Genomic DNA, 26,235 nt, shown 5'->3' with positions numbered 1-26,235 from the left:
CAACCACCATATTTGAAATAAACATGGTGCCGCTGCAGCAGCTCCTACTTCCTGTGTTCGTTAAATACAGTGGCCACATGTATGGATCGTTATGCTGATTGTTAACTTTTAGTGGCTACTCATGCAACAGTTGTGTGAATCACATGCAGGCAGCCCAAGACGGTGACATGTTGTTTCACTAGAAGTTCAGAATTAGATTCAGAAATACTTTATTTATCCACGGGGAGGATTAGTACCATCACAGGTCTGGTCATGTAGAATAAAAATAACTTTGAACATCTTTAGAAATGCTTGATGACCGATACATAACACGACTTTATTCTTTAAGTTAAGAAGAAACTTGTCGCTCCATCTTTCCTCCTATTTCTCCGTCGCTGCTTGCTGTTGATGCCGTGCCGAACTCCTATAAATAACGGAATATCGAGTGGAACTTTTCAAAACGCGAGATGTAGTCGTTGTGTTTGTGTCTATGCGCGTGCGTGGATTGAGCAGATTAAAAAAGTTGTTTGCTGCAAAAACTAAATTAGTTTATAGGGAAAAACACATTTGATATAAATACAAACTTAATATTAAAATATACCCTAAGATACAAGTAAGAAAAAAGATAAGATAAGATAATAATTAATTTATCCCACAACGGGGTAAGTTACAGTGTTACAGCAGCAAAGAGCAAAACTGCAAACAATAAGTGAACACAGTACAATTTAAATAAAAAAAGAACAATTAAGAATGTACAAAAAAATAGATAGATACCACAATATAGATTTTAAAAAATAGATTTAAAAAAATAAAAAATAGATCAGCTGAGCTGCAGTTTTGACAAAATACGGTATGTCGATACCCTTTGTACCCCCCGGATACTTGGGGTGACTCAAGTTTGTGGGGCCTCTGGTGATTCCCTCCCCTGCTGAACAGATTTCCATGCTGATTCAAATCACAGCGTCACTTCTTCATGACTCATCACTGTAGTGCTTTAACATGAGTGAAGACAACAGACAGCGGGATGATGTAGAGGAAGTAAAGAGATGAAGCGTGATGAGAGGTGAAACTGACACCAAGCTGGAGTGAATTAATACATTTATTCTGCACTTCACCTTGTTAGAGGAATATTATATTCTTCAGTTTATCAGATATGATGTAGCATTATAACAGAAGCTCTGTATAATGACATTGTTACTGTGGGCCACATATCATGTATCGTATCATACTGTATCTCATCATGTCGTTTCATGATGTGTTGTACTGTACCGACAGTACCCTGTTATTCCATCCCCCTGTATTTCTACCTCTACCTGTAATGTCTTTTATCATGAGTCCTAAGACTAACGTATGACTTGTTAGGGGGACTTTACTTATTTATTTTTAGAATTATTGCCACTAAATTAATTCTGAATAAGATCTACACTCGGGCCAGGATAAAAGAAGGAGGAAGTGTTTTATATCCAGAAATGATGCATGGTGCTGGCTTTAGATGTGAGCAGACTCTGAAAGTAGGTTAATACACTTAATGTGGAAAAATGATCTGCCAAGAAAGTAATTGGCTGACGGTGCTGTTTTGAAGAAGTTTACGTCGCTAAAAAAGATGGATCAATTTGATGCTGTCAGAGCAACAGTGAAGATGAAATGTTGTGTCAAACTGTGCAGCACAGAGTTTATGAACACAGTCTTGTTTTTGACCTCTTGAGTCCTCTCTCCCCGTGTACTTCATTGGTCTATCTCTGTTGCTGCAGGAACATGTCTTTAGGATAGAAAAACAAGCCGCTAAGTTCAGGTTCAGTGCCTCCATTACAGCTGTGAGCCCTCCTTGTTTGGCGCTCCAACAGCTCACCTTAAGAGTGTAATGCACACTGTGAGTCGGGGGTAAAACCTCACAGACTCCCGGCCCCCCTCTGTTACTCCACATCTAAATTAACTTTCCTCTCGCATTATTCAAGCAAGAGGAGGCGCGTACAATACCGACTCCACACAGCTGCACACCTGTGGCCTGAGAAAAACACACTTCTCGTTCTCCCAAAGAATGTATCCCCCCCCCCCTGCTCTAAATGAGACACATACCAACAGTAGTAAAGTCCCCCCCGGACCCTCAACTGAAACAGGAAGAGAGCACTTGAATCGGGGGGTATGATGGGGAGAGTGGCTCGAGGAGGTTGTCAAAGCCGAGTACAAATAAAGTAGCACACACATGGGGAGGCGAAGGAGGGGGGGGGGGGGGGGGGGGGGGGGGTCAGTTCAAGGACTAAAAAGAAAGAAAAGCAGAAGAGCGTAAAGAAATGTGAGCGTCTTGAAAAAACTGGAGAGCTGGATAGAAAAAAAAGAGTACAAAGGAGAGACGAGAGGAGAGAGCGGAAAGGTTTGGATTTGATGAGAGCGAACATTGTAACTGAAGTTGTACGCGCTGAGAGGGGTCAAGAGGGAGAGAAAAGCGGTAAGTGAAAAGGTGATACACTGTTGGCCCTGCTGAAGGAACATGTTTGTACTGGGAGGCACAATGTGTGGGAAATGAATCATCATTAGTGAGAGGTAAGCTGCTGAGTCCAAATATTTTGGGATCAAAGGAAGACGGACTGATAAACCAACTATTTGAAGAGCGGGACGACGCTGTATGTGCTCTGTGAAAGGAAAAGAAACGTCTAAGATAGAGAGAGAGAGAGGACAACAAAACAATCAACACTCTGCAAAATAATCAGAGCAAGAGTTTCCCCTCCGACGAATGTGAACACATCTCGTCAGCAGCCGTGCAGCAGCCATGTCACTTTAAAGTTGACTAAAAATAATTCATAAAGAGGATACAAAGTGCAGTTTTTGCAAAGCGTGGAACCATGAAGGACACCCTATTGTGTAAAAACTGTTCACCGGTGCTATTCCTACCTGAAAGGACGACGGGGCACTCTCTGCTTCAAGAGTGCTGAATGTATACAACAGCTGACAAAAATGTCCTTATCAGCACATTTTAAAAAGTCTATATCCAGAAGCCATGCCTCAAAATAGTCCCAGCCTTACAGAGCACGTTGGCTTCCATTTGAATAAATGGAGCATGAAAGAGGGATGAGCAGCCAACGAAGTGCCAAGCTAGACTAGATACCATCCACCCTGTGCCCTCCTCAATCTGTCACAAACACACTTTGCATTCCACTTTCCCCTTTTTCTCTGTCTTTGTGTTCATTCTTTGCTCATATTCAAATGCTCTACATCGCTCTGTGTTCTGCTAGTGATGCCTGACGTGTGTTCTCACCCAGGTACTCTTCAGGTCTCACACACATTACAATGCCTGTGTGTGATGTCAGCACTTCATCCTCTTTAAAGAGCATACATGGATATACGTTCAATGCTTGTTTTTGAAAGTCTGCTGAAGAAAATATTCTTCTTGTCCCTGTTGTGCACAAATGATCAAACCATTAACAACGCATTAATAAGCCACACAATTGCATAGGTTGCAATTTTTTTTTGAGTCAATAAACTCTCCTACATCCATCCATTATCTTTAACTGTTTTTTCCCGTTCCGGGTCGCGGGGAGTTGGAGCCGATCCCAGCTGTCATTGGGCGAGAGGCTGACTGTGCAGTCAATCACAGGGCTGACAGACAACCTGCCACACTCACATTCACACCTACGGGTAATTCAGAGCCACTAATTAACCTAACGAGCATGTCTTTGGACTGTGGGAGGAAGCCGGAGTACCCGGAGAGAACCCACACATGCACAGGGTGAACATGCAAACTCCACATAAAGAGGCTCCTGTCCGACGGGGATTAGAACCAGGTACCTCCTAGCTGTGAGGCAACAGCACTAACCTCTACTGTACAACACTGTGCAGCCCACAATAAACCCCCCTGCATCTAAAAAAATACTCTTAAGCATTAAGGGTGTATCACTCCATGGCTGGAAATGGTCCCCATAAAATACAGAACGTATTCCTGTCTGAATGATGTTTGCTAAGATCCAGAGGTGTCAGAAGTATTCACATTCATTACTCAGGTAGAAGTATAGATACTAGGGTTTAAAAGACTTCTGTAGAAGTGGAAGTATCAACTCAAGCTTTTGACTCAAGTAAAAGTGTAAAAGTACTGGTTTCAAAACTACTTCAAGTATAAAAGTAATGTAAGGGGAAAAAATGCCATTAAGGACAAAAGCTTAGGCTGCGCCACAGGGGCCTATAGTGCACTACCCCACCTCCCCAAAAAAACATTTTTCTAAAGGCCATGATGAATATAATGTTAAATTAAAATGTTAATGTTGAAAAATTTGGGATGCACCTTCAGCCGCATTTATGCCCATTGAAAATGAACGCATTTAAGTACAATGCAAATACATTAAAGAACCATTTATGTGAACTACTGAGCATTAACATGTGTTTCATGGATAAGATATGATGACTAGTTGCCTATAAGTATTGTAATCGTGCAAAAAATCCAACTTCAGAGGCACGTTATCAAAAGCCTTTATTGGAATGTAAATGTACATCCAAGCTTAGCTGTGAGGGCAACGCGTGTAAGATAACAAAACTGGACAAGAAAATTGGTGAACCCAGGGCAGGCTTAGTAACAATTACCCTTGTATGGTCAAATTCACTCTATCCGGATGGCGCGATTTATCTGGATAGGTTTTTGTTTTTTGTGTGTTTTTTTGAATGATGACAAGCCAGAATGAAAACAAGCCGAAATGAAATAGGAGTAACGAGGCTATTTTTAAAATGTAAGGAGTAGAAGTAAAAAGTCGGCTGAAAAATAATTACTCCAGTAAAGTATAGATACCCAAAATTTCTACTTAAGTAAGGTAACGAAGTATTTTTACTTCGTTACTTGACACCTCTGCTAAGATCTACTATGCCCAGCAATTTAAGGAAGCTATTGAGTGTATTTTTGGAAAATGAAAGTGAAAACCAAGAAAAGTTTTTCGCAGATCACATGCGGCCTGAACCATCAGGGTCTGATCTGAATGGAGCATCCAACAGCATCTGGATCTGTTGTTGGATCTCACACGAGACGCAGGATTATCCACCAGTTTTGTTTTGGGACAATAAAAACCCTTTAAACCAGCTCCTGTGCTTGGGTCCAGCCTTCAGCTAATTTGCGATGCTAAGGCGGCCCCTCCTCACTATAGAGCTCTGCAGGAAACACTGATCAAAAATGGTCAATCTTCTCACCGATGGTCTTGTTTGATTTTTTTTTCTAGGTCATATAGAGGCATCAATATTCATTTCAGTATGAGAAAAACTCCCCAAATGAAGACAAAGGGACATACAGTACACTGCACACTGTCAAGCACTTTGATGCAACCACTGATTTTTGATTTGGGGCTCTATTAAATGAAAAATGTACTCAACTAGAGAGGAACAAAGAAAATCACCAGGGGATGACGGGAACAAACTAATAATGATTAATTGGATGATGAGGAAAATAAGTTGAAAGTCTGTTTTTGACTTCTGGATCCTCATCGAAAAAAAGACAAACTAGAATTAACATAATCCTTTAGCAAGTAGAATAAGAGAGGCTGAATAGATCCCACACATGACCTTTCACATGAATAAAGCTGTCCACATGAATGTATATGACCATGCACGCTGACTGCAGCCCACGCCGAGCCTGCTCATACCGCAGTATGCTGGAGTATTATAACACACACACAGTGAAACATGACGCCGTTCTCACCATGAAAAAAAGACAAGAAAGCGTTTTCATACGGTGAGAATAACAAAAGGAATACTACTTAAGAAAGAGGGGCGTGCAGGTCCTCCTCTTCCTCCTCTGTACGTAAAACTTACATAAGTCTACAATGAAAATGTGCAAGGATGACGTCATCACAAGACCGTAGGAGTGAACGCTTCTTTGACAAACTGCAGCAGCACTGTTTTTATGAAGCTAAACATTAACACACATCACAGTAAATGTAACTCAAATGAATCAAATTCATTCTGAGTATCGATAGCCAAGTTGGTTCTGTCATGAACATAAAATCACTTCTGCTCGTTATAAATGCCCGTGTGCATCTTGAGAGCTGGAAGACGTTGCTCACCTCTCCTGCCATTAAATCATTTATGGCCCTGCAGTGCTTTGGACCTCACAGTACCAGACCTGCCTCCACCAATCTGCGTCTCCACTCTGACAGAGAACACACACACACACACACTGCTGGACTCAGTGTTTTAACCCTGCGCTAGAATTATTCTCTGCAGACGGCAATAACAAATGCTCATTCAAGCAGCCACACACACACACTCAAAAACACTCAGGCAGTCAGGATTTATTTGCGTCTCCCTGCTCCTGGTGCATACACCTGTATCCTCTGCTAACCTCAGAGGCAGCATCAATCTAGAAAATATGTCCAAATCCTTCTTGTCTTGCTCTGATAGTCTGTTTCTTTGTGCAGCAGTCCTCATCCCCTATCAGCATAGAGTCCTGGAGAGGGTCTGGTCAAGCACGGTACACTCCCTTGGACCTGGTACGCTCAGAAGAGGTGTGCTTTGGAACGGAGTGTGATGGCTGTATCGGACAAAAATGACTCAAAATAAGACAAAAAGTCAGAAAAGTATCTGTCATGTCCTTTTTTACCTGTCTTGCAAACTAAGCACGCTTCATAATCCTGTACAGCCATGCATTTGTTGTATTAAGGCGTTATGTACAAGAGGTAACCGTGCTCTGGTTCGGTTTGTCCTGGAGCAGTGTGAGTGCAGGCCAGGGGAGGAATGGGGAGGAATGATTGTTAGCCTGGAATTCCCACCCCCTGTTTGCAAGCAACTTATATGAAACTTAATGCATTAACAAGCCTTGTAGAGTCTGCATAAGGTGAAATGAGTAGAGGCAGCTCCACTCAAAGATTTCACCTTCATAGAACTCTGGCTCGGATTCTTTCCTCATTTGTTCATCAAAAGCATCTGTCAAGTGAATAAACGTGAATGCATGCATGCATGCATGTATTTAATATAAGCCACGTAGGTGAGATCTGCATAATCTACTCTGCTGGTGCGTCTATTTATAGGAGCCATCCAAGTTAAGTATGCAGAGAAGATGGAGAGATGTATTGGGTTTATGAGGCAGGCGCAGAGACATGCCAATGCTTTATTGGCAGCTTGACAAATGTTTCCCTCATGACAAATAAATGGGGGGGTTGCGGATCATATGTAGGCCCTTAATCCATCCATCCTGGATGATCTGAGGAGAAGAACAACAGATACCTACAGAAAATATTAATACAATTTCATATTATTAACGAGTGATTCACAAAATATACTGTCATTGAGACTTCTGGAAAACGATATCCATTTTTAACCTTTTCCCCACTGAATTCCATCTCTCTGTTTATCAAGCCCAGGACTGAACAAGAGCAGAAATCCTTTATGAATAATTGATGACTCTGCATAACAGTATTGCAGAACAGCGTTGAATTGCTGCACTGGATGAGAGAGAGAGGCGGGTGTGAACACAGCCAGTGTGTGTACTGCTCATTCCACTGGTATCTAGGGCAATGTGTGACTGTGTGTGTGTTTGGGATAAACACAACACAACCGGCTCCTTGTGATGGCAGTGCAGTGCCTCGTCGTCCTTCACACGTTCTCTCCTCGGTCCTCTCTGGCTGTCTTCAGGGTTTTCGTCTCGTGTCTTGAGGATGGATCTTTGAACCAACTGTCAGCCCGCTGATTGCGTCACGCTGTGGTGTCAACCTTCTCAGATGCTGACCAAGTCAAAGTGAAGTGGAAATGTAAATGAGATCTGAGCCTGCTGCAGCCAGCAGAGGGAGCTAAGACCAGCTCAACCTTTACATGTCCTCTGTCATCAATCCATCTCCGAGCAATAAATTACATCCAGTCTGATAGTATGCATCACATGCTTATGGTTAAATATCTTGTTGGTTAACAGCTAGCGTTCTCTCTCTTATTCATATTCATACTATGCATTCTCAGAAAGGAAACAGTGGTCTGAATAAGTTCTGAGCCATACCTCCCTCAAAGCAACACATATACTGCAGAGGTGTGAAGAAAACCAGCATAGGTTCAGTTTCTATATTATTAACGATTAAAAGACACTGTGTCGAAAAAGAAGTCATGTGCCAAAGACACGATAATACCAGCTGTTTATGTTTCTGTTATAAAACCATTAAAGGTCACATATTATGCAAAATCCACTTCACCATGTTTTTCTAACACTAACATGTGTCCCTAGTCTGTCAACAAATGATGTGAAAAGTCCATCCTCTCCATCTGCTCCACTTTTCAGAAAATGTGTGCTCAAACAGGCCGTTTGGAGATTTTCCCTTCATGACATCACAAAGGGCAGTAGCCCCTCCCCCAGGTGGGTGACACTCCCACAGCTAGGTGTTTGTTCTGCCCTCTGAGTCTGCCTTCTCACTGTAAACAATAGGACATGGAGCGAGAAAGCCCGAGTACACCCAAGCCCTTCCAGATAGGGGGCGTGGTCAAACACAGCTCATTTACATATTTAAAGGTACAGACACAGAAACAGCCTGTTCTGAGCAGGGCTGAAATAGAGGGGTTTATAGACATGATCAAATACAGGATCAGAGTGGATTCAGAACAAGAAACTTCACAGACATTTGGAGAGCATAGAAATAATGCTCAGATATGATCAGAAAGTGCAGAATCCATGACGTGTCAGGAGAACAAACTAAATGATACAGCTATGCTTAAAAATGCCAAACCTTGTGATTATTTGAATATTAAAAACAGTGAAGAAAATATCCTTACACAGAGCTGAATAACAGAAGAGAAATCTGGCTCGTGCTGTTTACATGAGCCAGATATTCACACTTAAGAGCGTACACCTCTGCTCAGTATTGAGTTATTCTGGGCACGTTACACAACAACAGGGGCTTCAGTTCAAGGATAATACGTGTGTGTAAAACCAGGCTTGTATATCCGGAAAATTAACAAAATAAATTGGATAAAAACACACATTTTTGGAGTAAAATAGAAATATGAAAAAGGACAATTTTTAATTAAATGAGATTAAAATCTATCCCAGCCTCATAGAAACAGATCAATGAGAGATTAAGTTTAAACAGTAATATAAAGTCATGTGTAAATCAAGTAAGTTGTTTGTGGAGTAGCTTCTAAAGTCAAAAAAATCATTCAAGATATAATGTCTGTATTTTTTTTAGAACTAGTCTAATTAGGATCCACTGCAGTCTAATCAGTTACAGGATTTTTATTAATTAATCAAAATAATCATAGATATCAAACATGTTGGTGAGAAGCATCACAGGACTATTAACTCAGTCTGAAACATGCTTATTCTATTTCTTATATCCACTAGTTAAAAGTACTCTATTCTTTATCTTAAGTGTACGTAAGCTGTACCTCTAAACTCTGCACACAGCTGCACAAAGTATGTTAAACAGAGTCACAAACGATAAACTTTTCCTTCACGTTTCACTTTTCTCAGCAGCAGGCGAGCAGTACAAGGAGGCTAATTGTTAAGGAGGTAGTCTATCAAAACAATCAAAAGCAACTACAGTAATCCAAATGACATCAGGACCACTAACAAGCTTTTAAAACTGCAAAGGGATTTGGAGTTACATGGGGGACAAATCAGAGGACAAGCTCTCTTGACATCACATCTTTTGACCGATACGATGCTTTAGATATTACAAAGTACAAATCCTGCTTTAATGATCTGACTGTCCAGATGAAGATGTTTTAGAGACTTGACGGTGGTGAAAAGTGCACGAGGGGGAACAGAAAGGGGCTGAATTTAAAAAGACATGAGTAAGTGTCGAAGCGGAATCAGTTTCATCAACTCAGCAAGATGCAAGAATGCAGAAAGGACACGAGGAGAGTGATGGCGGGGGATGTGTTGGTAATAAAACTGATAAATGATTGACACAGCAAGTCTTCTAAGTAAGCTGCATTTTTAATGACCTACAGCCTCCCGGTCAAGGGCAAACACAAGAGATGGAGAAAAACAACAGAAAGGTATAGATGATTTTGTCCTTTATTTAAAATAGTGTTTTGTTCCACTGGAAACGACGGTTCTGTTACGTTAATACTTAAAGTTTACATGAAGAAATGAAGTGAACTAATACACTGAGCTTAGAGGACTGAGACAGAGACTTTAACAGAGAGAGAGTCATTATCGATCTACAGTATCTCCTGATTGTTGGATGGATGGATGGATGGATGAATGGATGAATGGATGGATGGATGGATGGATGGATGGATGGGGGATTAGATGGATGGATGGATAGATGGATGCATTGGTGGGAGAATAGATGGATGGATGAATGGGTGGATGAATGTATGGATAGATGGATGAATGGATGGATGGTTAGATAGATGGATGGATGAATGGGTGGATGAATGTATGGATAAATGGATGTTTAGATGGATGGATGGGGGAATAGATGGATGGATGGATGGATGGATGAATGGATGAATGGATGGATGGATGGATGGATGGATGGATGGGGAATTAGATGGATGGATGGATAGATGGATGCATTGGTGGGAGAATAGATGGATGGATGAATGTATGGATAGATGGATGGATGATGGATGTTAGATGTTAGATAGATGGATGGATGGATGGATGAATGGGTGGATGAATGTATGGATAGATGGATGGATGGATGGATGGTTAGATGGTTAGATAGATGGATGGATGGATGGATGAATGGGTGGATGAATGTATGGATAAATGGATGTTTAGATGGATGGATGGATGGATGACACTTTACAGCTTTCAAGGACACTGCTCTAATGGAACGGCTGCAGTAATTTACATGCACAGCTGTAAAATCTGTGTATAAAATGTGAGTGTATACACAGCATGCACATTGATGAGTCTATACAGCTGAAGCACCAGAGTGTGTGCACACTGCAAAGTTCACAACAATAAAATCTTGTAAATATTCAGAAGTGCTGACATCAAAGCATTACACGTATGCTTCATGAAGATGTGTTTATTGAATGGATCCTGAAATTTTACAAGTCACGTCAAACAACCCAAAAGAATATAGTCATACCAAGAGAAACACACGCACACATACTCTGTAACACACATGCTTTTGTCGAATGCAGAATGCTGCCACTAGTGTGTGTAGGCAATTAAAGGTCTGTGCCTCAGGGGCCGCTGAAGACAAAGTCACTCTGCTCTATGCTCTGACAAATATTTTCTCCATTACCAGCAAACGAACTGTCCTGCACTGCCTCAAGCTCCTCCATATATTCTGCTTCACTTAGAATCTGCAGGGCGGCAGCGGGGTAAATGGCTGAAAAGAAGAGAGGCCAGAGGGGCGAGAGAAAGCAGTTGAGTGACGTCCTTTTGTGCAGAGTAGAAAAGAAAAGAAGCAGAAAAAAAGAGAGGAGTGCGTGATAACTGTTTCCGAATGCATAGTAGTCAGGATGTACCTCAAGTCACCAATTTCAACGCATGATTTACTTTAATGATGGGTTTCTTAGTGTGTCAGTCTCTCTAACTCCTTTGGACAACATTCAGTTTAAAAAAGAGAAATAAAAAGAGGACCCATCGCTTAACCGTGCTGACCCCATCAACACAGCAAAGATGGATTTTCATTGCAGCTTGTGGTTGCGCAGTAATTGAAATATGGATATTGGTGTGTAAGAGAACTGTATTCAGTTAGTGTGCACATTTAAAAGCAGTGTGTTTCTGCAGGAGATGTGCACAACAGCAGGGGCAGAAAGAGGGTGTATGAATGAGTGTTTAGCTCAAGCAGAGAAATAAGAAAATGGGAGAGTAATAAGATGTATGTTTTCATACAGTGGTAAGTTATTCCTCTGTGTAAACACTAGGTGGCGACATCCAACTTTCTGACAGAGCAGCCGACACAGTGCTGACTAAGGGCTGGCTGATGGTGTATGTGCTCGTGCCAGGTCTTCATACATGTGTGCTTACATGTGATCATGAGCGTGGTGTGGTTGACCTTGTGAAGCTGCTGCATGCACGCAGATTCTCCTTCATCCTGTGCAGATACCGCTCCAGCCCCAGAGGACCGTCCCCCCCCTCCTCTTCGATCCAAACAGACTATAATAATACAGGAGGGGGGGTGATGATGCAACTACATCATAATCTGCACAAATGTGTCCTAACTATATCACATTTTGAAAATCTGTGTGGTGGAAGTTGATCTACCCACAGTGCATTCAGGTTTTCTTTTTACTGAAAACAGAAGGCTGCCGCAACAGTCAAAATGACTGATGCTCCACCCCCATCCTGCCTCTCTCTCTGTTGCTCACTTGATCTCCCTCTCTTCTCCTTCTCCAATTGTGGATCTATAGTGTGTAGAACAAAAGTCAAGAGAGACGAGAGGGAGATGTTGAGATCGAAAGCATGATTTTGCAGTGTTGCAGCTTGCAGCAGGTAACTGCGGCAGAGAGAGAGGAAGAGGGGGAAGGAGTTGTGGCCCCGTATTGAAGCAGGAGAATTGATTATGGGGAGAGATGGAGGAATGTGCTCTCGGACAGAGAAGGAAGGAGAAGGGGGGGGGGGGGCTCTGCGACTGCACGAGAGAAATCTCTGGGGTCAGCCAATTAGAGGCAGGATGACACCACTATCCTCCCAGCTACCTAGTAAATCCTGCGCCACAAGACAACCCACGTGCCTCTGTTTAATGAGTGTGAGCTCACACACTCAGAGAAGAAGAAACGTTTAGGCGTAGAGTCAGAGTGAACCTCGTTAAACATTACACCATTACGCATTTCACCTCCAAGGGTCACTTGCTTTAATCACAGACGTGTCCGAGAGATAAATTGTTCACTTTTGAGTATTAACTTCGGTCCTTCATTCATCACTGTAATGACTGACGTACTATACATCACAAGCCAAGAAGGCTAATTTTTCACAGGAGAGGGTCAAGTGTCAAACAAATCCACATCCTATTTACTACCTCTGAAGATCTACTGAGGTTTACTTATATACCAAAATCAATAAAATAGTTTAAAAAAAAAGCATTTAAGGAGTAGATCACCTTTCATATGTTTAAGAAAAAATTTGAAATCCACTTCTCTCCGTCCTTAGAGGGTGCATTGTTGTGATGTTTGATAGTTTTAACCTTAGATTAAGTGCCAATGAAGAAACGGTTACTAGTGCCATTTCTCTTCATTTAAACTCAAGCAGAGTGAAAAATTCATCTTGTTTAATGAATGGTAAGAAAGAAACATTTTGAAAAGATATGGATAAGAGTAAAAAGTGGAGCTGGTAAGATGTATTTATTCATGTCTTTTCTGTACCATTGACACTGTGTGTATATAAATGTGTTAACGTCGTTGAAAAGAAGATTAAGGTTATCCTGTTAACTTCATCCTACTACTTTTCAAACATTAGGGCTGAGCTCAATAAATCAATACGGCAATATATCGTCATGTGCTGCTTGCAAAGACATGTATGGATGCAGATGTTACAGAATCGATACAGCTGCAAAGCTGTGATGAGAGTTTTGAAAGACACATTGACCCATGGTGCAGTTCACAATAACACCTTAGCCATAGCCATAGCTCTGGGATTCAAATATTTTAGTGTTTGAAGTTGTGGGATCTTTTATATGTCTCTGCTGTTATTCTCAACAATAAAGAACAGCTGTTGTAGGACATGGTCTTTATCCAAAATCAATATATATATCATGATATGTATCGTATGGTGGCCTCTGTATGGTGATACTTATCCTATCGTGGGGTTGTGGGAAATGCCCATCCCCATCAAACATACTGTATGTTTTGTGTAAAAGGGGACATATTACAAAAATCCTTTTTTAAAGTGTTTTTGAACATATATTTGGGTAACCTAAGTGTCTACTGACCCATAAAATGTGAAATCCAGTCCTTTGTTTGTGGTCTGCAGAAGTCTTACAACACAGAGAAAAATGCTCTGTTTCAAATTTGCTCTCCTTGTGATGTCACAGTGGGATTCTGGTAAAAATAAATCCCCTCCCCTCCCCTGGGATCTCCACCCATGGACTCCACCCCCAGACTAGAACAAAACTTTTGAGCAGGTCCACCATTTTTATTCTATTAAATGTCCTCTTTAAGTATGGCAGTACAGTGCAGTTCACTTGTCAGATTTTGCTGCTTTACTTATTTAATGATTTATCATTTTTATTTTATTGACTTGTTTAATATAAAGGAAGTAATGAATCTATTTTGAAAGCCTTGTAATACAGAAGAGATGAGGAGGGCTGGCTTTTTATTTTCCAAAGTGAGACCTAAATGTTGCACATCACATCTTCATTGACATATCAAAGCAAAAGGCTTTTTTTTTAAATTATTGTCTGGCATCATGTGTCTAGTAATATACACTAAGGTACAAATTAATCTGTTAATGTCTTATTGTCTTTATAATCTGCATGTAGAGTTTTTTTTCCTGCCGGGTTCCAGGAAATAGAAAATTGTATTGTAGTCGAGGAAATGGATAAAAGGTGAATCCCTGAGAGGAGTGTGGAAATGAGTTTGGTTAAAAGGAAACAGTTTGAGTGGATTTTTATAGTTTTTGTCTGAAGTGTTTAAAAGTATTCTGAATCAAACTTGTTATTAAAAGCAACACATCTCGCTTATTTGGCACATTGAAGAGGTGTTGGTGTTTGTTTAATAATTCAAATAACTTGTAATTTGAGTTTCCTTTAGTTCCTACAACACAGTGATTGAGTCAATGAAATGAAATAACAATGTTTACTGGTGCTTATAAAAAAGTTGCATTCACCACAGGTACAGATATAACACAGGCTGTTACGTCTCAGGATTTTCAGTTTCCATTGTCTGTGTACTTTCTCATCAATCGGGAGGCTTTGAAATGAAAACGGTTGCTCAGATTTGGGAGAGTTAACATGACTTAAACACGGAGCACAACAGTAAGACACTATAACAACATTTGGTCTCCTACCCTGAGCATGACGACACAGCAAGATGGCCGTCGTGGGAATATGGTCTTATCTGTGGGCATGTTCGGTGTGACGAGAAGTGAGCATGGATCAAATCAGAGTGACACCACCTTCCCCTCCAGGGGATTCAGATGAAGAGGGTTTACAAACAGCTAAGCTTTTAATAAGTGGTCCACGAAGCCATGACATGAAGATGACACTCGACACAAGGATTAGATGACTCAAGAAATCTGCACTCAACTTAGTTAGGATTTCTCATCAGGGGTGGGCCGACTCTGACCAACCACGCCAAAGTCTTATTCTTGTAAAAACATCATTGTTAACCCAAAATGGCGGTTTACTTTCTAACACTTCATCTGTAACCCGTCCTTTAGAGCGTTACTGCATTTCAGGACGATGTAGGTTTAATTCAGTCAGGAAATTCAGACTCCGATTATGAACTCAATCTTCTTCCTCCTGTCCATTGCCTTAAACGAATCAGACGTTCTCTTTTGTCCACACTCACAGAACTGGAACTGAGAATTACAGCTGTAATGACCCGCTGTACTGCTTGCTTTTTGAATTGAATTATCCCTCTTCCCTCCGGTAGACAGAAAAGAAGTGATCATCATATCAATCAGGTAAATAAGACACCCGTCATTCAATACGGAGGAAGAGGGCGCAGAGTCACGCCGGGGTCACCCCACACTCCTCTGATATCACTCCTTTCTGCTCTCACTCGCCTCCTCTGGGCTATACTCCTTCAGTTTGAGAGATCGTTTTGGTGCCAAGTATACTTGCACACGTCAACAAACACATAAGATTCTTCCCACACATGTACAAATGTAGGCTGGTATGCTTGCCTGGGAATCAAATCACTCGCTATCGTGCAACGTGCACAATCACATACATGTTTAGTTTTTTTTTACTAGTATCTGTATTTTGCCGACCTGAGATGACCTTTTTCTTGCAGGGTTTTTCACCGGCTTTGAAATAAACCTGATGCTAAATATGATTTCATCGCAATCCTGCCAATAGTTGGAGAAATGTTTCACCAAAAATCAGAACTGTCTCATGATGGAAGAAAGGAGGAAAAGTCAGAGAGTGGGATTTATTCTCTGGGGAACATGTCTTGAGATTGCCCGACATCAGGAAGTTGCAGGGGCATCCCGGTAGATCAGCTGGTAGAGTGCAACCATTAGAGCCTAAGTCTTCACTTCTTAGCCCAAATGGATTACAACCTGGCCTTTATGTTATTCCCTCTACCTACCCTCACTTACGGTGTCTATTTTCAGCTTTTACTTTAATGACTAAATGCATAAAACACATTAAGAAGAATCCAAGCTTCTGTGCATCTAGCATGGATAAAACAAGCGGTTTCAGCAAACCCCATGTCTCCACAAAAAAATAATTAATCACTCCGTTTTTTTTTCTGTTTTTCTGTGGCAAGGCATGAATAAATGAGTGAAAAGGAAAGACTCAGGCAAAATGCATTTAAAGTCAGTTAAAAGAAAACGTGGCCAAAAAAATGAGTTTAAAGCTAATCATCAAAGCACCAATAAACTGCAGTGGAAAAACAGCACGGATCAATACAGTAAGTGGTTGCACACTGTACATATCAGCTGGAGAGATGCTGCAGAGTCGGAGGATATCAAGGCAGGACTCAGAGTACCTGAACATCAAACTGCACTAAGCTCCCTATCCCACCTCCTGTCCTTCTTTTCCTCTCTTCTTTCTCATCAGCCAGAGGGAGCTTAAAGGGAAAGAGCTCAGGCTGGATGACGGAAAACACAGTCTTCCCTTTTTTTCACAACAAGGTCCCCAGCAGTAAAATCTAATTCCTCTGAGAAGATACCCCCCCCCCCCCCCTTCCATTTCTCTCTGTATTCCATTTTTATTTGCGTATGATGAGGATCCATTTCAATAACCCTGATCTCTCAATTCTTGATTCAGGGAGTTACGTAACAGCTGCACTATTAGAATAACAATTGGGAGGAGAGATTAGCGCAATCGGCCAAGGAGAGAGAGAAAGAGGAAGATGAACGGAGGGAGGGAGGGAGGGAGGGAAGCACTAGAAGGGAAATCTAAGGAAGCCCCTCGCAGTATGACACATCATTTCATGTGTTTTCTCTCAAATGAATAGGTTTAACTGTGCAGTGGGAGGATAACACAGACGGTTTCTTCCATCGTTCATATTTTTTCGGGAGGTTTACACAAACCTGTTTTGGAGATTAATGCTCTGCTGAAAGCTCTGCAATCCTACGTGTCAGCTCAGCTTCATTTAACAATCAGCAGCCGGCAAAAACAAAAACCAACAAACGCTTGGTTGTCTTGCAGGATTTCTGTTATTGCAGAGATTATTACACAAAAGTAGCAGCAGCTGCTTTTGCTTGTTGACTCCTGGCTTCAAACGAAAGAATGAGTCACAGTGCAGTGAGGATGAAACTGAAAAACATGGTGAGAAATCTTCACCGCTGATCAAAAATTTAAAAATATCCTAAGGCTTTTGAGTTTCAGGGAAAGCCGAACCCCTGCAGAGAGGGAGTGCCTTCTCGATTCTTGCTGTTCATTATTTTTCTATTCTGACAAAAACTGGAGACAAGTGCGTTTTGAGCAGGGGATCCGTCTTGACTCTCGCTTTGAATAAACCTAACTGTGTGTATAGGGGTGTTGGCTTTGAAAACACTCTGCTGGCTCATGGATAAAAGACCTGCTATCGCCTTAGTTAAGAGAGATGAGGAGGGCTGGTTAATTGGCCTCACATGCGCCCTCCATTCTTTCTTTAATTAAAGGAGAGTAGGGTCCATCTCGCGGCCAACCTGCCCCAGCAGCACTTACTGTAGAGCCGGACTCAGTGAGACTCATTCCCAGGCTCCATCAACATGAGTGAGTGTCTCTGCAAGGCCTGCTGAGTCATCTGTCTGAGGGGTTCCACAGGGCCACCTGGATTGCATCCCCCCCTCCCCCCGTCTCCACACACAAAAACACACATAAGCTGTTTTTTTACATATGCACTGCTGAAAATGTCTTCAGAATTTTCAGGAGGACTGCCCCCTGAAATCCTGCTGACCTGGCTGTTCACACATGCACCTCACAGCGGGAGACTATCCCATCATCAACTGAGGCAAGGCATGACGTAAAAAAGAACGATGTGGAAGTGGTGGACGAAGCAAGAGAGTCCGCTATAAAGTGAATATTTGCCTTAATATCAATGATATGTGTAGTTTGACAGAATCCCAATATCAACAGGAGTGTTCCGACCATAAAGATTAAATCTGTACAAATCCTGGACTGTTCCATTGTACTTAAAGTAAACAGGTATGCATGATGGCTAACATTCCTGTGTGTGTGTGTCTGTGTGTAAATGTGTTAGTGTGTGTTGCTATGTGTCATCGTTCCCCTGCAACACTCTGACATGCAGGAAGCCCAGGAGAAGGAGAAAGAAGCTGCAGCTACACCAAATGCACTTAAAACTCAGCATGGTTTTATACATGACTATTATTGTTCACACATTTACCCTCCATGTGGCGGACGGTCCTCTAAAATGTACTCATCAAACGAGAGATCTACCCGCATTTGGTGCTTGGCGTGTATTATCGGACCCTGATTGTATCATTTGCATACACGTACACGCACACTTATTTTGAAATCGTAGCCTTTTGAGCGGTCATGTTATTGCACAATCTCACTTCCTGATCGTGACTGTGATAAGATTAATCATGCAGCAAAAGAGTCTATGGTAGTGAATCAGTCGCACGGAATTAAAGTCACCCCCCCCCCCCCCCCCCCCCCCCCCCCCCCCCCAGCACTCGCTCAAGTTGAATTCTCCTGATAATATGCTGCTACGCTGGACATCAGTTCACTTGCACTTTCTGCAGAAAAAGTACAACGGGGCTGGCAGGAGAAACATCCGATAAAGTCAGAGTGAAAATTCAGCTCACCTCAAAAAACAGGAGATTTTTTTAGGTGTCAGGTGTCCCAACTTTAAACAAGGCTTTACACTCACACACACAAAGGGTGTTTTCACAGAGGACACCACTCCTCAACATTTTTGGGGTGAGCTGCATGTGTGAATGCAAACAGCCACATTTCTTTAATCCTTAATTTACCCTTATTTCAAAATTGCTGGACATAGGGAAGGTGCTTCATACTCTTTTCTCCTCACCCAATATGTTATTTTCCACTCGTTCATTGATTCTAAGAGTGTTGTCCATTTGAAAGCCTTGATATGAATAGCAAATAAGCTGTCATCAAAGTGTCAGATTCTGTCAGTTGAGATAACATCTCACTGAAGCCAAACATTGTTGCAGAAATTACACAATTCTCCACTGAATTAGTTTTGTCCTGTGATCCCCTTCTTACAAACAGGAGGCGAGTAATGTTTGGGTGACACATGTTGCTAATGACAGAATAACAAAACAATGATCTGAATGATAAAGACTCAATCCAGCGACAGTTACAACTTTAAGAGTACTGACATAAGGAGGTCAATATTGAACATGTGATGTGGTACATAAAGCATTTACAGAAAGGACATACAGTAGCAGTGGACGTCTCTCTCTCCCTCTCTCTCTCTTTCTGTACAGCCCCTCTTACACTCCTGACTTCTAGACAATTGACAGTCTTGAATGTTGCTGATTTGCTCTTTTCCTGTCTGCGGGGAGGGGGGGGGGTCTCTGGAGGCAGGACATGACGTGAAAAGGACACTGCAGAAGTCTAATGTTTACAACATCTCTAAGATGGCAGACAGAGCTGAAGAGTCTGACGCTATGATGACAGTTTCTGCCTTCATATCAGTGCTACAAGCTAATGGACATATTGAGTAGAGTACAGTCGACACACTGCAGCTCATCAGGATAACTTAACAAGCAAAGTGACGGCGCAGGTATGCAGGCCTGATCAGCAGTCAGCTATTAAGATGGGCTAAGTCATTGCAGCAGCACACTTAATCCTCTGCACCAAACCTGTAAACACACTCAATCCCCCACAGTTATACATAAACATAAACTCAACCTTAACACCGAGACAGCCTTACAGTACCAACCTGTCTCACAAATCTGCACCTCAGTAAAAGCTTCCTCTTTAGGAAGGAAGGGTAGGAGATTTTTGGAGGGCAGACAGAGACGTGGCTGGAATGCTGATAAACTGCTGCCACCTCTGCTTCATATGAAGATAGCTCTTAGATACTACTTTAGATACGCTGCCATATTCACTGGCAGCCATATTAGCTTTATAGTGCTGCACCTTGGCGACCGTTATTTAGGAACCCGAGAGAGTCTGTGCCATACTCAGTTTGCCTTTAAGACACCTGATGGGCTGTGATATACATCAACAGCCAAACACCCCAGAGTCCCAGACATTTTACATCAACAACAAAGGAGCAGGAGTGCATCCTGACCAGACTTATTGTATTGATGAGTCTGAGTATCAGCACCACTAATGGCTCAGTCCTCAGCTGCCTTGACTTTATTTCTCTGCACTTCACTGCTTTGCAAGTAACAGGCAACTCTGGACTTAAAGGGATACTTCACCATGAAACATGAATCTGTATTGACATTGGGTCATATATGTAGAAATGTGAAATACATTTTGAAGTTGTTGCCTTCTTGACCGTGAAAAGGCAGAAAGTGTCTTTTTGGCTCATGTGGATGAAAGACACCAAATCGCAGAATGCACAGCAACACAGGCCACTCCCACTAAGGTCCTCTATTTACAGACATTTACTACAACACATACGGCCGTTTCCTCAACTGATTCAGAGATTTCTTCCAGAAGGAATTAGCATCTTAGAAATTCCTGTCAGAAAACAGACTCTATGTCTGTGTCCATAGACAAACAGTGAGAGCACCGACACTACCAGTCCGCCCCAGCTCGAGCCGGCTCCTCGTCCCCACCGCCACCGACAGGCAGGCCTTATGTCGGTTATGACGGTTGCTGCCGACAGGCCGGTTTTGGGTCTCGGCAGCTGCGACCAGCTGCGGCTCCGGCGGCCAGCATTAACGTTAAGTTTCCATTCTGGGAGTGAGTTCCCACCCACTGATCTGTGATTGGTCTGTAGCTTCAGTGGTCGAAAATATGAGGAACTAGCGTTGTAGTTTCACCCCGCTAACCGACTGACTGTTGGATGGACAAAACATTTGATTAAAAAAAAAAGCGAAGGACCAAACGGCCATTTTAATGATAATAAATAACTAAGTTACTAGCACACAGATGTCCGCCTCAACCAGATGGTGAGGTTGGAATTGAAGTCTCTTTCCCAAGGAAGGAGTCTTTGTCATCATCTGCAAAACTACAAATGTCAGAAAACTAGCCAACTCTGTCATTCTTGTTCCATTCTTTAAAGAAGCAACATGCAACTCAGACCCCTAGTGTTTAAAATGGGTACTGCAGTCCAAATTCAAAACATTGGAGAGAGCTGTCTCCCCCTGCCCCCCTCCCCCTCTAGAGTTGATGATCACGCAGGTTGCCATGTCACGGATCAGTGTTTATCCAGCTCTGCATGGGTCTGTAAACCTTTCTGTGTTCTAACCTCTCTCCATTTTTCAAAAAGCATCTCCAATATTGATCCTAGTTTGAGCACGTTTCTGCTCGTGGAGCTTATTAGAAACATGCAGAGGCTTTTTAGGTCGGGTACAATCACTTCTATCTGAACCACTTCTCTTGACCCGCTTCCATCGCTGCAACACCTGTTGACCTGATAACTGCTCTCATATCTGACAAACCGAGGGGCGTCCAAAACGGCCGTGTGGGGGGGTCGCCTTAAAACTGTCTACCTTCTCTGGTCCAAACAAATCCAGAGCATTCAGGAGCAGAATCTAAAGTTAGAAGGAGGACATACTGACTGCTGCATTGTTGTCAGAGAAGCCAGCACTTCAACATGTTTCCTTAATGTCTGATCATAAAGTAAGATACCTTTATCATTTCATTCAGCAGAGATCTTTCAGATTGCTCCTTTAAGCTTGAGTCTCTGCTCATGCACAGTGAACTTAGGTAGCTATAGGCTACGTTATTTTATTCATTCTCAATGAGATGATAGTCACATTCCTGTCACATTCACATACAGAGTATTTCAGTGATTGATTGTGTTCAGGAGGGGAAGGTAAAAAGGGTGTTAAGAGTATTGTCTGCTGAAATTGAAATCTCCAATAAATGAATATGAATTATTCTCATGAATACTTTCCAGTGAATCTTTACAGATTATTCTTCAAGAGGAGATCTGTAGACTGATGGAAATAAACATTTCATAAGAATAGGACAGGTCTCATTGACTTTGACCAACAAAACCTAATCAGTTCCTCCTCGAGTCCGACAGTCGACATTTTTGTATTCCTCCAGATATTCCTGGGCTTCGATATCTAAAGGAATGGGACAGGCCTGTAAACAACGAGAACGAGGTTGATAAATAGAATCAACTTCATCTAAACTGCTGTTTTTGAAGAAGCACGTTTGATCCCTTTGAGTGTTACAGGAAAACAGCTTCAGAAACTGACGTGAACTGCCATTTCTGCTGAATCAATAAATAAATGAATTTATTTGTTAACAATTACACACAAAACTATATGCAACAGATTCAGATAAATAACAATTGTTTTTCAAATTAAAAGCATAGAATTCAAAGTCTATTGGTAATGATGGCCAGTATGTGTCACCTTTTGTCACTTTCAGCTTGAACTTGCCATTTACTGAACAACATATCTGAATGTTTGGCAGTTAATGTGAGTATAGTTAACTTTATACTTACTAGTTAATAGTTATAAATACATTGTGTTTATATTTTTAGTTTATTCCAATCTATTCTTATTTTATTTCCACTGATATGCACACTCTTCTTCTTCTTCTTGTCTTTTTATTGCTGCAACACTTGAATATCCCCACTGGGATCAATCAGGACTATCTTATCTAACATGACTCCTTATAGTCTATGATAGTGAACTAAGACTTTTTTTTTTTAGCTCACCTCCAGATCATCTCTAATCTGCATACTAACAATGTAATTCATTATTTATTAATGTGGTGCATGTAAAGACAAACATCTCTGTATTTTCACATTCCAACATACAACGTTACTGAAGCAGAAAGGTCAATGAGCAAAATGCAGATGAAACCAGAGAGAAATCCATAATACTGCACATGAAAATACTGCTGTGAACATACATCCTGAATTGGACTATTGGATTTTTGTTTAACACCCTAGGGGCCACATGCTGTGGCACTCAAACATTTGGTAAGAGGAGGAATCTGATCTCTAAACGGTAATACAATCCGGCTAATTAATCTGACTTCTTTTTATAGAAACCTATAACTGTGTCAACACTTTATATTCAGCTTTAATTTGAACATGCATTATTTCAAAATTCAATCATTGTAACTCTTGGGAGTGTTTGTGTAAATATTTAGTCGTACACAGCTTGTTTAGAAATAAAACTGCACTGTATTTAATCTTTTCTTTAAATCTGTTATTTCTAAAAGCCTCCAGTGGACAGGTGTTAAATTAGCATTTTTGCTATAAACACTAAGAGCAGTGCCTCTGTGCCTTGTGCATGGTTAAATGTTGCAGCACCATTGTTACTGTATGTGCATGTCAAATAAACAAATACAATAAATCAAATAAATGTCAAGAGCACATTTTGCATGACCTGGAAATGATCCTGTGTCTTTTAGAGAACAGCCTAACGGAAATTGCACAATACCATTTTTTTTTTTGTGTGACCTGTTTTCATCCGTCATGCTGATTTGAGACAAACTATAAAAACGCAGCAAAGCACAGCGTCCCACATGAGGGCCGTCCTCAGCAGGTAGACCACTTTAAACGTTGCCACAAACACACATTCAGAACGATGTGAAAAAAGGTGCTGACTCTGACAATAAGGCTTTGTTCACATCCTGACAATGCTCATTTTTCAAGAGGGCCAAACTCATCAATAAAATTAATTTGAGGACAACATTATCCACTGCTCAGCAACTGACCTGCGCTGCATAATACCACTACACCATGAAGCCAATTAAAATGGCACTTTTACCCTTTGATGACGATTTGTAAGCTTTATGACTCCGGACATTCATCAGGGGACACGGCTTGGGTCCCCACAGGGATGTAAATAATTATTGTACAACACCAGGACAGTAAAAACAGTAGATAACTTGGATCAAACACTGAAGAGGAAGAATGGGAGGGTGAGCAAATAAAAAAAAGTGTTTCAATACAAAATAAAATATGTATAAGTAGAAAATGAATTTGTCTTTTCTCTCAAATCTCCGCTAGCAGCCTCTTGAGACCATAAAAACGAGCTGTATCATTTTGTGCTGCTTTAGGTCTTCTGCTTTGTGGCTTAAACTCAGAAGCTACAATAACTCATCGCCTGCAGGTAGAAACAATTACTGGCAATTTCCACATAGTCCGTCAGCGCCACGGTTTTGCTCTGTTGGACGGCGTGCGCGCAGCCCCCACTAGGTCTGTTTCTGTAGGATGAGCGCAGCCATGAGCAGCTGTACACACATCACAGGAGAACTACGAGATCACGCGGGAATAAAGACGCAAACAACATGTTCCTTAGTCTTTCTGAGGACCATTTGTTTTTCGTTTTTGGTGCCTATTTTAGTAAAGTGATGGTAAATACTTATATTGTTTTTTTATTTTGAGATGTACCCGACGCACTGCGTTTACTTGACTGACTTCCTGTCCGGGTCGTTCTATTCTGTCCAGCTTGCAGCGGGAATAGACTTGCACGCTTCGGAGACAGACCACGGCCCTCGCTGTGGAAACAGGAGCATGACTAGAGTGGCAGCGAATGACAACGTAGTTTGCAGCGCTGACAGCACACAGAGTATGTGGAAGTTGGCAGTTATTGGTACCAGAAATGAAAAGCTGACTAAATTAAGCTAGGAGTATTTTTTCCCATTATGACTGGACTTGACACATCAAATGTGTGATCCACAAATGGAGAAGCCTTCAATGAAGATGAAAAAAAAGGCTCACAAGAGGAAACATTTTGGTCTGTTGAAAGAATCATACAGAATGAAAGTTGTGAGTGTGTTTTACAGCCATGTGTGTGAGAGCAAATATTTACAGCATTAAATAAAGAATGCGGTTGTCACACATTCAGAGTTGACATTCCTTGCACAGCGAGGATAGAGACACTCCTGAGGTGCATGTTTACACAACACAGCTGATGAACAGCCATTAGAAAAAAATGGATGACGAGTCACAAATATACAGATAAATAAAATCTTGTTTTTTTGGCCAATGTGCATGCAACATAGACGGTACACATCCGTCAACTTGTTAATTACTGTGGAACTGAACCGAGTGGCTGCAGGGTATCTGAGAGGAAACAAAGACGGCACTGGAAAGAGAGATAAAGAGACTAGAATTCCCCCAGTAATAACATCTGCTCCTGAAAGTAGGAAAGGCTTTAAGCCGGTGTTAAAAAAAGGAAGCGAGGTAGGGAGGGGGGAGCTGGAGGGAAATCAGGAAGCTTATTTGAAAGACTTAAGCTGCATGGTTACGTAAGTGATATGGGATCCTCTGAAACCATACACTTTGAGACAAACTTGGGCTGCATTAGTACCCTCACCAGAAATCCCATCCCTGCCTCATCCATACTGTTAGAGATGCAGACCTTCCCTTAGACCTCATCTTGCTGGACATGCACATACTGCACTTACACACACACACACACACACACACACACACACACACACACACACACACACACACACACACACACACACACACACACACACACACACACACACACACACACACACACACACACACACACACACACACACACACACACACACACACACACACACAGAAGCATCTATGCACAGGTATTAGGCTAATGTCAGTTATTGTAAACAGAGTGGTAGTGGTGTTGGTGTGTTTCAGTCTGACTCTCCAAAAGAAAAAGCTGACAAGCACAACCTTCCCTGGGAGACAACAACCCCCATCATGTCTGAGTCATACCATTTTACAGTTTTGCTCTTACCCTTTCATTTTGCTCATGCCCTGATTGTACAAGATTAATTGAAAAATGTGATCCCAATAGCAGTCTTTCAGCCCTCCCCCCCCCTCTCTCTGGGAAAGTGGATGCTGTACTGTGTTTCTGTCTATAACACTGTCTCTACTGCATCAGCATCAGATTGGTTTACAGCCAGCCTGGCACGGTGCGAGCTCACAGGGCGGCTGAACTCACACTCATTTGCCGAGGACCAATTTGCCACCAACACACACACAACAGCACAATCTAGGGATGACTCATTTTCATTAATGCGTTTTGAGTAAAATCCCACAACGGCCAGAGGAATACGTCCCTGCAGTCGTGTGACTAGCGGAGCAGAGATTTACTGTTTACAACGAGCTCTGCCAGTTCTGCCTGGGACTTCTCAGTCAGACAGAAGCCTGCAGGTTTTTTTG

General features: G+C 41.8%; 2 protein-coding genes across 14 annotated transcripts in view; one reads left to right on the top strand and one right to left on the bottom strand.

Annotated features, from left to right (window-relative positions):
• The window catches only part of osbp2b (oxysterol binding protein 2b), a 337,585-nt gene that overhangs the window by 206,990 nt on the left and 104,360 nt on the right, over positions 1 to 26,235 (top strand). The gene's annotated exons all lie outside the window — the stretch shown is intronic.
• ank1a (ankyrin 1, erythrocytic a) overlaps positions 1 to 26,235 on the bottom strand; it is a 125,483-nt gene that overhangs the window by 97,913 nt on the left and 1,335 nt on the right. The gene's annotated exons all lie outside the window — the stretch shown is intronic.

The sequence above is a fragment of the Labrus mixtus genome, chromosome 5 (assembly GCF_963584025.1).
Source record: "Labrus mixtus chromosome 5, fLabMix1.1, whole genome shotgun sequence".
Classification (NCBI taxonomy): Eukaryota; Metazoa; Chordata; class Actinopteri; order Labriformes; family Labridae; genus Labrus; species Labrus mixtus.
This window is presented reverse-complemented; position numbering and strand designations above follow the sequence as displayed.